This window comes from Lissotriton helveticus, chromosome 6 (genome assembly GCF_964261635.1).
Source record: "Lissotriton helveticus chromosome 6, aLisHel1.1, whole genome shotgun sequence".
In the NCBI taxonomy this organism is placed as follows: domain Eukaryota; kingdom Metazoa; phylum Chordata; class Amphibia; order Caudata; family Salamandridae; genus Lissotriton; species Lissotriton helveticus.
In genome coordinates, this window is record NC_136067.1 from 1,263,042,294 (window position 1) to 1,263,056,414 (window position 14,121).

Genomic DNA, 14,121 nt, shown 5'->3' on the forward strand with positions numbered 1-14,121 from the left:
CGAATGCTTTTTCAGCGTCCAACAGGGCCACACCAACAGGGGAACGAGTGCCCTGCGACCAGTCCAGCAGGGATATAATCCGCCTTATGTGATCTGTAGTACCTCTGTGTTGTATGAATCCATGTTGTCTTAAAGAGACTAAGTCTGGCATCATATCATATAACCTATTGGCGATAAGCTTAGAGAAGATTTTGCTATCTGAGTTTAATAGTGATATGGGCCTATAGGACCCAATTCCGTATCTTTTTTCCCTTTCTTTTTGAACACCACGATTGTGGCATTAGACCATGATTGAGGAGCCTTCCCTAAGGAGGCTTGCTTACATACTTTCACCAATTCCCTTTTCATCACATTCTTAAAAGTCCTATAAAATTCCAGTGGAATATTGTCCGGGCCATGGCCTTACCCATGGATAAGCCTGCTATTGACATTTCGAATTCCCCCCCACTCTGGCAATGCCATCAAAATCGTTCTTTGCACTTCCGATAGTGTTGCAGGGATCACATCCTCTAAATATTCACCTGCTTCCACACAACCAATCTCATCACTATATAACGACTGATAGAATTCTTGAAATGAAGTCAGCACACCTTCCTTCGTCTCTTGCAGGACCCCCTTCAAATCTTTAATTCTGGAATATCCTTATAAACCGCTGTCTCCCTTGTCCTTTCTCTCAGCACTCAACCCGTTTTTTCCCCAAACTCATATGATATTTCTTTATGTTGTACATACTTTTCAGCAATTTGATCAGCGATATTAGCGTAAGCACTAGCCCTTTTTATGGTAAGATCCCTTTGGACTAAAGATTATTACGTCCAGTTCTGCCCTTAGCCTTATTACCTCTGCCAGCTTCTTCTCAGCGGTAAAAACCAGCTCAAAATCCTGTTGATGTTTAAACCAAATCCTTTGTGTTTAAATTTAGAGAAACTAAGGGTTTCTCCGCGTACTACTGATTTAAACGCGTCCCACACTATCTCCTGTGCAGCCGACCCATTATTAATTATAAAAAATTCCTGAATTATATTAGACATAAACTGGCAATACTCCTCATCCAAAAGCAGTTTTCTATCAAAAGACCACTGTTGAAACTCCGCTTTTTCATCCGAGTCTAAAACCTGTTCTAATATAAGCGGATTGTGATCCGAGACTAATTTAGGATGAATCTCAATTTTGGCATTAGCCAACAGTGCCGGGGTTAAAAAAATAATCTAATCGGACGAATTTTGAGTGAGGAGCAGAAAAAATGTAAAACCTGGATCCTCAAGATATTTTGAATTCCACACATCATATAGACCATGATCCATAGTCAGACCCCGCAGGGCTTTAAAAAACAACTTTTTTCTTCCTGTATATAGATGATTAGATCGGATGTTTACTCCTGCATCAATGTTAATATTGAGATCACCGCACATTATCACTGGCAGAGTCCACTGTGCTAGCTCTAAATTCAAAAAATTAAAAAGTTCTGCGTCATCCAGGTTTGGCCCATAAATATTACACAGTGTGAACCTATATTGGCCAACCTTGAACTCGGAGATAGCCCAGCGGCCCCATTTATCAGCTTCAGCCTTTACAAACTCACCCACTCCTCTTTTTTTAAGTATAGCGCCCCCTCTTTTCATACCAGTCTGTTTAGAGCAGACTACCAAGTCCATACCCAAATCTTTTAAATACCCTCTATTAGCCCATGCCACATGAGTTTCCTGCAGACACAGTATGTCGATATGTAGTAGTTGGACAATTTTAGCTAGAACTCGTCGTTTCTTGGTATCATTAAGGCCACATATATTTAATGTACAAATCTTTATTTTCCTGGCCATGAACAATATTGAAGAAAAACCAATTCAACCTTTAGGCTGTACCTTTTCTTAGCTACAAATATCTTAAACCATATTTCAGTACTTTTACATCTCTTCTCATCTTCTGTTTTCACTCTTAAATTACTTGCTTGCTTAAGCCCAATCCTGTCTGCTGCTGCTGTCTTTTTCCCCCCTTCCACCCTACCCCCGTGCCCAACCCATTCCCCCCCCAGCCATACCACCCACACCCACCCTCCCACCCTCCCACCCCTCCCCACCCTCCTACCCCTCCCCACCCTCCTACCCCTCCCGACCCATCCTACCCACCTTATGAGGCCCAAGGACTATTAGTCCCTGCAATATATGGAGTGCCGTGCCCGCCCCCCCCCCCCCCCTCCCCGGCTCCCGAACACCCAAAAAAAGCCATTGTGACCATATCAGGGAGACGATCCAGGAACCAAAGAAAAAGAGAGAGAACAAAAAAAAGAAGAGAGAAGGGCCTTCTCAGTCATCCAAAGGGGACCTCCAAAGTATAACTCTCCACTTCACCAATCCGCCACTTTTCCCGTCTTCGCCCCCCCCTTTTTTTTTTCTTCCCCTCCCCCCCCCCCCCCCCCCCCCCCCGCCGCCCCCTTCCCCTTTTACCACATTACATCTTACAGCACCATCTCTCTATAAAGTATCCAAGTACTCTTTGGCCTGGATTTCTGACCAGAAAATTTTTATTTGACCTTTAGCCGTAACCTTAAGTTTAGCCGGGTTCTGTAAGTAAACCACGGCCCCCTTTTTCTGAAAGTCTGGTATCGATTGGCGTAAATGCCACAGCCTTGAGACTGTAGCCTAACAAAAGTCCGGTCTAACAAAAAAACTACAGTCCTTGGCAGTTGCTTTCTTATCTGGACGTGCCAAAACGTATATATCCTCTCGACCCAAGAAATTGTTGAAACAAACCAAAATTGCTCTAGGGAGGGTCTCCTCTCCTTGTCGATATTTCCTTATTTTAAACGGGAACCGGTGCGCCCTTTGAATTTCCCTAGACCAGTCCCAAGTAGTCAGTTCGGCGAAGGCTTCCTTCAAAAGTTCTGCGACAAATTTACGGACATCCAAGCCCTCCTTCTGCTCTGGAATTCCCAAAAAAGCGTAGATTATTTCTGCGGGCCTGATTTTCGAGCTCCGAAAGTTTAAAACTCAGATCATCGCGATGAGCCTTCACAGCGTCTAACTCAGCCTTTTGTGCAACAGTGTAATCTTAAAGAGCAGAAATTCGGGCCTCTGCTTCGTGACTCTTTCTGCTGTTTCAACACCTATTTTTATAGCCCGCCGCACGGCATTTTTTACCTTACTGCAAGTAGCCTGCATTCTAGTGTTCTCTGCCTTACTCTCGGCTCTATGCCCCATCATTGTTTCATAGATAGTCGCCAAAGTAATCTCCAGTGGGGGTGATTCATCTGACCTATTTTTTCCACTATCTTGATCGGCTAAATTTGGCCTTCTAGCTCCTTCTGTAAATTCACTAGGTGTTACAGCATTTTCTGGTGTTGCTTGCTGTGATCCTTTTTTCTTACGTCTCTTAACTGTGGTGGCGCTTGATTTTGGAGAGGCACTACTTTGTCTTAAATCCTCTTCAAAACTACTGCCTTCAGTATACTCTGCCCAATCCTTGCTTACGTTCAAGCCCTCGTTAGCAGATGCCTCAGACAGGGAGTAAAAATTTTCAGCAGTTTCAGATACTCCTGTCCCCCCTTGTGCCCCCTCACTTAAAGCAAGTAGGTCTATTTCAGTCGCAAGATGGTCCCAGTTGCCCATCACTAATTCATCGGTTTTTCCAGGGACTCCATCTCCCACAATGCAACTAGGAGTACCAATCTGTCCCGGTTGTCGCTGCCTCGCATTTAAATCCACCTCAAAGGGTACTTTCACTTGACTTAATACCTCTGTTTGGGGCAGCGGGCCACTATTACCACCCGAAGAGTCAACTTCACAGTCCAATTCAGACAGTCCGAGCGTAAATTCCAGATTACGCGCATTCTGCTTCTCAAACATAACGGGGAGAGTCTGTGTTCCTTGCTTAAGTGCACGAAGAGCCACCTCATTTTTCCCCCGGCTTTCACCTCCCTTTTTTAACAACGCTTTAACGCTAGTGGGGGTGTTAGAAGTATTAGGGATATCGGAAATACTCTCACCTACTAAGCCAACCATCGCTTTCCCTCCTGTTTTTCCAGTGGTCTCTCTTATAGCTTGCTCCTTGGTTTTCACGCTGCGAGTGGTGACCTTCACTGCTTCCTTTACGGGGGCTTTCGGTGGCATCCTTTTTTTTCGCGTGGCTCCTCCTCGACCACGAATAGCTCCCAAACGATACCCCAACAGGCAAAGAGACAGTCGCCAAATGGGGGCTCTACACCGAGTTAACAACCAACTGCCCAGCATCTGTAACAATAATTCCTCGTTTTCCAAAGTGAAAGAAGCAAAGCGGGTTTTCTCTAGGTCTCCGGGTAGCCACTGCCACTGCCACTGCCACTCCTACAGCGATGTCTTCTGCTTGCCTGATCCCCCATTCAAAGCATGCTCACTCACAGCGCAACTCCAGGACTGTTACTCTCCGCGTCCCACCTTCTCCTTACTCAGAAGCTGAAATAAAGTGAGAGAAGGAAAGCGGGTTTTCTCCATGCCGCTTTTAAATTGCATCACACAGTCTTTTTCAGCAAGCAGCAAGCTTTCTGTAGTTTATCTGAGCTATTCAAGCCTCAGTGCTCTCGGTTTTTCTCAAACTCTGGAGCTCGCAATTTCCAGACCGTGGAGAAGCGGGTTTAAGCCACAGAGCTGTTTTAAGTCTAATCCCGGACCACCGCTTTCCTTTTTCCGTCGGGTTATAGCTTTTTACCGCGGTGACCTAGTTCAGCGCCTCGTAGTTCTCCCCAAGCCGATATGCCTCAGTTACCAGGAGGGAGAGTCAGAGCTGCCTACACAGCCCACGCCACGGCCGCCATCTTGCCTCCAAAAATGGGGGCAGTGTTTTCCCAATCAAAATGGCTACACCACGTTTCCGGGGCGCCAGTGGGTCATCTGCTGCTCACACAGGACAGCAGCCATTTATCTCTTAGCCGTAGCTTCTCAGCCTCTGCCTCGGTGAGATGTCTCCTGTAGGAGAGCTATATCAGTGTGTTTGAAATTGAGATAGGAGAGCACTTTTTGCGGTTGATGTAATGTGTTAGACCATTAACCTTCCAGAAAAGAATGCAAGGGTGTGTGCACGGACATGAAGTTTGCGAGAACCAAGGGGTGAATCTAAAGGTCGATGTAGGAAGGTGGATACCTGACTATGGTTACCCCAGATTTTTTGCCTAGTGTTTAGCTGGTTTTCGACTTAGTTGGCCTGGGACCCTGCTAATCAGGGCCCCAGGCTATCTGTTCTCTCTTTAAAATGGACTCCATGTACCCTAGGTGCATAACTAAATTGGATTGGGTCACCTTATCAGCCCCTGTACAGTGTACTATAGGTACCCAGGGCATAGGTGCATCCAAGGCCTACCAGGGGCTGCAGCATATCTTTTGCCACCCCTGGCTGGCCATCCAAACTGACACAACTGGCTGATCACTCAGCTGGGGCAAGGTCGTGTAATCACCCCTTGCTTAGATATAGTATACCTATGTCTAAACCTATATCTGGACACATATATACCTATAAGTCACTCCTATGGCAGGCCTTAACAATCCTGGAGGCAGAGTGCTTGGTTTTATGCGAGATGGTGCTCTAGAATGAGCTGAGCCTGTCTGCAGCTTTCGGAACCATTTCCTTATAGCTGTTCCAGGATATTGCCATACCATATACTCTTAAGTGCATTATAATCCTCGCGGTTATTGCTAACTTTGGTTTGGCTTTATCAAAACATGTCGTGTAAGGTGTCATACACTTTGGAATACTACCCCCTCGCCAGTTCTGGCGATGGGGGTAGCATTCCACCCTTCTAGAGGGAGAAGACCTGTTACTTTACTTAAACGCGGTTAAATCTAACCAGTGCCTCAGCATCACAAAATGGATGCTGCTGCCCCGACACAAGTCTGGCCTCCTGCTGCTGACCGAAACCTGGCAGGGGAGGCTTGGACAAAGAGTTTCCTGTCACAGGGAGGTGTTACACCACTCCAGACAGGAGATAGTGGATTGGAGCAGGGAGGGTTGAAAGAAACTGGACACTGCCTGGGGCACACAGGTGTCCCATGCAAAATCCAGTCAAACCGGTTCTGGGGCACTCCAGCCCCAGCTCTGGCGCGAAACTGGACACAGTTAAAGGGGTGTAACCACCCCCTTCCCTGGTCCCACCCATAGGAGGGACCTAGCAGGTAATCCAGCCCCTTGATTTGGAATAAAGGTAGGAGCTGTGCCCTGGAGCATTAGATTATCCTGACTGAAACTTTGATACAGAACTCTGGACCATTCGACATCCCACTCGACGTGGAAGACTGAAGAATCTCCCTTGTGGTCAAGGAGTGACCACCCTGTGCAAACAGGCACCATCCAGCGCCCAACGGTTTGCTTGGTTGCAGTTCGCGCCGGAACTCGAATGACAGAGATCGACAAGACCAGCTTCCCTCGACTTCTAACAGCCCGATCTACAGTCCCAGCGAATCTGAGACCCGTTGAGTCGACGTGAAGCATGGAGCCGGCCATCTTGGAAAAAACTACGAAGTGCTGACCGTGCAGCTCCCGAGGCTCCCTCGAAGCTGCGCATTGGGGTTTGAGAAGCCCCAGCCCCGAGCAGCTTTTGCACCAAAGATCTCCCCTCCACACTCACCGAGTGTTGCGTGGGGCCCTTTTGCGTTTTCCTGCTCGACGCGTTGGTCCGGTCACTTGCCCGTTGGCTAGTGGCCCCAATACCGACGAAACCTTGAATTTACACTGCTGGTCTGGTTGCTCCAGACTGGCCTTCGCTCCCCTAAAAAGGAGCAATCTATCTGACCTTGCTGGTCCGAACAAGAAGCGATATTCCAATCCTGCGTGGGTTGCACTTGCCAAGGCTTGTTAACTCCGATCCGGAAGCCGACACCGCCGACAGCGAGAGCCTTCGTGGGACAGCTTGTGATTCACTCCAGGTCATCCTCGGTGCCCCAGAGTCCACGTGGCAGTGGAGACAAGCTTCTCGACAACCACCTGATTGCGCCCGACATCGCCTGGTTCCTTCCTGGTTCCATCCTGGTCACTGGCTAGTGACCCAGACTCTGTCCCCTCTGCTTTCAGGTACTCAACATCTTCGATCCACCCTTGAATCCAACCGGACTCTTCTCTCCTGGCCGCCTGCAGCATTTTCATCTCCAGGCTCCATAGATCTACACGACGAAACCCGACACACTTTGGCACCTATGCACCCGCTTCCTGTGGGTGAGGTAACGATCTAACACCGGTGCTCCTGTAGTGGTTTACACCTCTAGTGTTGTAGTTTAAAGTGTGGTAACTCTATTCCAGTCGGAAGACTTCAAAAACAGTAACTTTGTAACTTTTACGCACCATTGACTTTGCATTGGTGCATGCGTGTGCTTTTAGCGCTGGACCCGATTCCCGCGGGCTACTCCCGTCCTAACTGCTGGTAGTCCAGTGTAGTCCCAGCGATTCCCAAGGCCCTAGGCCTTACCACTAATCGATTAGTGATACTTATACCACTTTTTTGATATATGGTTTGAGTGGCCACCGGCCTCATCCATAATTGTGCAACTTTCATAAGTTAAACTGTGCTTTTGTTTAAACACTTGTGCTTCTATACTCATAAAGAGTACAGAGGATTATTCTAGTAATAAATACATATATATTTATAATATATAACTTGTGTGGTGTCCTTTCATTTGATATTACAGGATTGCATATGGTAAAACAGCTGGCTTCACATGCTCTCTTGAGTTTGGCCTAAAGGCTGCTTAGTCCATGCTACCATTAGGATAGCTTGTCTTCAAGGTTGACTTACAACCACCACCATAAGGGATTGTTTGGCCTGATACAAGGTGCCCCCAGAATTGGAGACATCATACATCAGGCCAACTTCACACAGTCGAGAATGATACTGGGTGGGCAGGGAGGTTAGTTAGGTCCTACTAGCAGTCTATGTGGCAGGGCTAGGGGGGGGGGGGGGGGAAGACAGGGAAAACAGATGAGAGGAAGAAGAGAAAAGAAAATAAGAAAACAAGTAAACAAGAAAGTAGGTACAAAAAGAAGGAAGAAAAGAACAATGCATAATTTAACACAATGCTATGCAAACCCAAAAAACAACCATACCAACAAGCATACTGCACTGTGTGCCCTATCAACTGTAGTCAGCGGGTATACAGCTGCGGGACCATAGCATCTGGGAGGCCCCAGTGGTCGAGAGGAAATAAGGTTTCTAAGAAGCAGACCCTACAAAGGGTTTAAAGTATTAGCAGTGTTAAAGATTTGCGGGGGAGTGAGAGATAACGTGTAAGAGAGAGGCAGGCATGCTCCGATACCTGCATGTTAAGTGAAAGAGCAATTGATGTGAAGACAGCAACCACTGTGTTTTTGCACTAGACAAGACCGTGTACCAGTGGGGGAGGTAATGCAACCTCAAAACCTATTACCCCATAAAGTGTATACTCCGGGATGAGAGTGAGAATTATTTGTGCCATAACCTACAAAGATCAAATGGAGCGTAACATAGATGGGTATTCTGCGGATGAAGAGGGGAAGTTGATATTAGTTTTGGCGAACCAACTACAGGCAAAATCAGACATATTACAATGAGCTACATTAACAATCAACTACAATAAACAGACGTGCCAAAGTCAACCAGGGAGAAAAAGCAGCCAGATCAATAACAAATATGCAGTCTACTATACTCGGTCGGCAGGCCAGGGGGAATTCTAAAGGGTCAACATTTAGGTGCGGTGCATCATTTATCAAACTGCAGGCAGGCAGCCCGGTTTAAGTGGTGAGCAGGATTTTTGTTCTTGTTCCAGGGCCCTCGGCTATGTGTTTCAGGGTCCTTCTCCACAGCAGGAAGATCAAGAGGGCATTGACAAGTCTCCATGTCCCCATCACCTAATCCTTCCCGAAAGGCCTGCAGTTCACCTGGATCTAAGTAGCTCTTGGATTTGCCGTCCATGGTGATCCCTATGTACACCATTTCAAAGAGGCCAGATTGATGTCTGATTTGTGGAGGAGTGGCAGAAGAGAGAGAAAAGCCTTCCTTCTATCACTCACTTCTTTAAAGAAGTGTGCTGCAATCAGTATCAAGTGACCATTAAAGGTGTTGGGTCCGTTCTCTTGCATTCATCAGGATATGATGCACCTGTTCATGTTGGAGGAAGCCAACAATAATAGGTCTCGGACCAGATGAGGCAGCGATTCGTTTTAGTCTTATTATATGTGTTCTTTGCATCTCAAGTGGTGTCATGTCTTTTCGGCTAGTCTTGTCATGTATACCCCTATTACATACATTTGTCCCATCCACACGACAATACCAATTCTAAACAGGTGACCTTTTATCTAGTAGCTTGCTCCTGTCTCTTCGACACCAGGCTCTCAGTACTTTAGCATAATTCCTGTACCTTACATACATAAACATGTCCTCAGGCATGGTATAATTATTCTGTATAAGAGTCACCACCATTTTTTTTCATCCTTGGCCGACAGCCAGCTGTGCATGATTGCATTTGTTTGGAAAAACATTCGATTGTTTTCAAAACATTTGATTATTTTCAAAACATATTAATTCCATAAGAGACCCTGGAGTGACCACTCTAGTATATAAGACCCTTATTTCCCCCTGCAAATTAGAGAATTCCTTCCAAGCTGACACGGGTCCTGCATGCTAAGTCTTCGACACGCAGCGGTCTGACATCCCTTGCGGGGTGTCATCCTCGAAGCAGAGACTGGGTACTTCGTTCTCAAGCATCAGGTGAGGGGGATGTTTTTCTCTAGGGGTTTCTTGCCTACATACATACATACTTATATATAAACAAACAAGACCAGGTACATTTAGGCAAATTACTTAAGGCTCGCATTTTAGGAATATGCAAGTGCTACTGTTTGTATCTGAACTGCTTATGTTCATCTTATTAGTACTATGGTAGAAATGCATCTAGTATTTACTATATTGGTACTAGCAATCTCTTTCGTATGCTTCTGTCTCCTGATTGTCGCAGCACATATGTTTTACACAAGACTGTCGCTGGTCCAATAAATACTTATTGAAACGTCCTAATCGCCATCCTGTGTATTTTCTAAGAATAAGCAAGCACAAGTGTCTGAGCAAAACATACTGTACTATTTTCCACGGTCCCTGCGGAATCAGGGTTATCATGTTCAGTGGTTACCAGAAACTACCTACACCGCTGTGAGATACATGGGATTGGTAGTGGCACTGTAGAGCTAGCAGGTCTAACGGCTGACATATCCTGTCTCAATCAGTCAATCATATCATTTGTAAAGCGCGCTACATACCCGTGAGGGTCTCAAGGCGCTGAGGGGGGGTGAGGGGGGCTGCTACTGATCAAAGAGCCAGGTCTTGAGACTTCTTCTGAATGCCAGCAGGTCCTGGGTCTGTCGTAGGCTGGTAGGGAGAGTGTTCCAGGTCTTAGAGGCGAGGTAGGAGAAGGATCTGCCGCCGCCGGTGGTTTTCCGGATGCGTGGAACTGTGGCGAGGGCGAGGTTGGCGGAGCAGAGGCTGCGGGTGGGGGTGTAGAAGCTGAGTCGGTTGTTGAGGTATGCTGGTCCGGCGTTGTGTAGGGCTTTGTGGGCGTGGATGAGGAGTTTGAAGGTGATCCTCTTGTTGATGGGGAGCCAATGCAGGCCTCTCAGGTGGGGTGTGATGTGGCTGCGTCGGGGGACGTCGAGGATCAGTCGTGCGGAGGCGTTCTGGATGCGTTGTAGCCGTCTCAGGAGCTTGGTTGTTGTTCCTGCGTAGAGGGCGTTCCCATAGTCCAGTCTGCTGGTGACGAGGGCCTGGGTGACAGTTTTTCTCGTGTCGGAGGGGATCCATTTGAAGATCCTGCGGAGCATTCGGAGGGTGTTGAAGCAGGAAGCGGAGACGCCGTTGACCTGCTTGGTCATGGAGAGGGCGGAGTCGAGGATGACCCCCAGGTTGTGTGCGTGGTCGGTGGGTTCTGGGGCTGTTCCTAGCGAAGTTGGCCACCAGGAGTCGTCCCAGGCTGAGGGGTTGGGGCTGAGGATGAGGACCTCCCGTCTTGTCTGAATTCAGCTTCAGCCTGCTGTCCTTCATCCATTCGATGACGGCCTTCATTCCTCTGTGGAGGTTGGCTTTGGTGGTGTGGGGGTCTTCGATGAGGGAGATGATCAGCTGGGTGTCGTCGGCGTAGGAGATGATGTTGAGGCTATGTTGTCTGGCGACGTGGTCGAGTGGTGTCATGTAGATGTTGAACAGCTTCGGGCTGAGGGATGATCCCTGTGGGACGCCCCAGATGATCTCGGTGGTCTTGGAGCAGAAGGGTGGGAGGCGGACGCTTTGGGTTCTGCCGGAGAGGAAGCATGTGGTCCAGGCCAGGGCCTTCTCTTGGATTCCGGTGTTATGGAGGCGTGCTGTTAGGGTGCGGTGGCAGACTGTGTCGAAGGCTGCTGATAGGTTCAGAAGGATGAGGGCGGCTGTTTCTCCTTGCTCCATAAGGATCCTGATGTCATCGGCGGCGGCGATGAGGGCGGTCTCGGCGCTGTGGTTGCTGCGGAAGCCGGACTGGGATGGGTCCAGGATGTTGTTGTCTTCGAGGTAGCGGGTCAGCTGTCTGTTGACGATCTTCTCCGTGACTTTCGCCGGGAAAGGGAGCAGGGAGATGGGCCGGAAGTTCTTGAGGTCCTTGGGGTCCGCTTTGGGTTTCTTCAGTATGGCCTTGATCTCTGTGTGCTTCCGCTCTCTGGGAAGGTCCCGGTCTCTAAGGAGATGTTGTTTGTTTTCCGGAGGTGAAGTGCGATGGCTGTGCTGGCTTTGTTGAAGACGTGGTGGGGCAAGGGTCAGATGAGGATCCAGAGTGGATGGAGTTCATGGTCTTGATGGTGTCTTCGTCGCTGACGTTGGACCAGGCGGGCAGGCGACTGGTGCGGGTGGTGGTCGCAGGGGTGGTGGTTTCGGCGGTGGATGTGGGGGTGGCGGTGTTGAAGCTGTCGTGGATGTCGGTGATCTCTTCTGTGAAAGAAGGTGGCCAGTGAGTCGCACAGGTCTTGTGATGGTGGGCTGTCGTTGGTGTTGGAGCTGGGGTTGGAGAGTTCTTTCATGATGTTGAAGAGCTCTTTGCTGTTATGTGCGTTGCTGTCTAGGAGTTCCTTGAAGGCGGTCCTCTTGGCGGTCCTGATGAGTTGGTGGTGTCTGCGGGTGGCGTTCTTGTGGGCTGTGTATCTGTCTGGTGTTCGGTCACGGAGCCAGCTCTTCTCCAGCTTCCGAAAGGTGTGCTTGGAGGTCCGGAGGTCTTCGGTGAACCATGCGGCTTTCTTGTTGGTGTGACTGGTGGCGGAGGTCTTGAGTGGGGCAAGGGTGTTGGCGCAGTCGTTGATCCACTGTTTGAGATTGATGGCGTCGGTGTGTGTGTGTGTGTGTCCGGAAGCAGTTGGGACATCTAGCCCTCAGTTTAGGTCATCTAAAATGTGCAGGTCCTGGGGATTCCTAGGAACTACACAACAGTGGAGGTGAGAGGTGATTCGAAGAAGGGTTAGAAGGAAACTGCAAAGAAAGCCTCTAACATCCGCACCTTATGCCTTTTCAAGGATCTCAAAGAAACATACATTATCTCTACAGCTTCAGTACTCAAGGTACACAATTTTGTTGCACAAGGTGCAAAGATCCATTTCCCTGTCTTGCAGGAGCTCAACCCTAGATTAAAGAGAGGATACACTTTGATCTAGAGCCTCCACCATGTCCTGGAAGCCACAGATTTCATCACAAATCAACTTTGTCTTTGAGCTTGTGATTGTATGTGTGCTTGTGTTTTTAGTAGTTTTGGTATGTGTGCTTGTGTGTGCGTCTGTGCGTGTATGAGAGTGTGAGCGCATTTGTGTGTGCTTGTGCATGCCTGTGCATGTGATGGTGTTTGCATATGCATGTACTTGGGTGTTCTTGTACTAAAGCATGGGATTTTATGTGTAATTGTGTTTTTGGATGTCTCTGTTTATGTGCTTGTGTGTGCGTATGTGCGCATATGAGAGTGTGAGCTGACATATGTATGTGCTTGTGCATGTCTGTGCCTGTGATGGTGTGTGCACGCTGGATTTGTTATTCTCTGGCAGCCACTGTCCTGGAAATTGACTCTAACTGCCAGATGCCTGTCCTTCAGATGGCCACCAATGTACATTACAGTCTCCTGCATGACCCCAAGATGGCTTCCATAGTGGTCCCCTCCACGTTGTTTTACTTCCCTGGGACAACAATTGGACATTGATCAGACCTTGAACCTATCCCCTAACCTGCTTACACATCAGGACTTGGAACCTGTGGAACTTACCCCAGACTGTAGAGACCAAGCGATTTGGCTGATTCCCGGTGGAGCTACCATATAGCTAAAGAGGAGATGGGTTGTGGACTCTGTGATGAGCAACTGCCTCGTTGATTTCCCAGATTACATTCCGGGCCGACAGCCATCAAGCTAAAGTGATTTTAATGATGTTACCTAGGAACAACGCATTAGCGAGCAGAGTGTCCTTCATGGGTTATTTCATCATTCCTTTCATAATATGACTATGAATTTTTGTTTGAAACTAAATATTATTCTAACTAATTTATGTTTATACCCTTCCTCTCAAGAGGATGTGGTTCATTACTCCCTTGATGTGGTCAGTGTGGTGTAAATATATTTGGATTGCTCTTCCCTGTTCATATGCCCTGTTTGTCTCCTCTGTTTGCGGCACAAGGCTAAGACACTTTCTTTTGGAACCTGGAGTAAATGAAGGTGTTTTACAGGAGTTCTTCATTCCTAGACCTGGATTTATTGTATTCGAAGAACCGAGTTAGAGCATTCAAGGGGGAACTGAAATGGGATTCCATAGTGGAAATTTGAAGATTGCAATCATGTTTTCCCTGCACATGTAATTTCCAATACTGGATGCAGAAAGGTCTGGGTTTGGCTTGGCTTAGGGTGGTTCTACTTTGTGCTGACTCTACCTAACGTATAGTATACACTAACGTCAATACCTCACATGTTTAGCAGTGCACAATTGTGTCTTCTAGCTCGTGGGAGTTAGCTTTTCATGCTCCTTCCAGACAAGGACTGTGGCCAGGAAGTGGAGCATGTATCTTGAGGGCTTTCACAGTTTATAAGGGCATTCATGACTCAGGAGTTTCTTTTTAAATTCAGGAGCTGGAAGAGATTTGTCTCCAGGGTT

General features: G+C 47.8%; 1 protein-coding gene across 1 annotated transcript in view; it reads left to right on the top strand.

Annotated features, from left to right (window-relative positions):
• The window catches only part of VTA1 (vesicle trafficking 1), a 470,640-nt gene that overhangs the window by 426,412 nt on the left and 30,107 nt on the right, over positions 1-14,121 (top strand). The gene's annotated exons all lie outside the window — the stretch shown is intronic.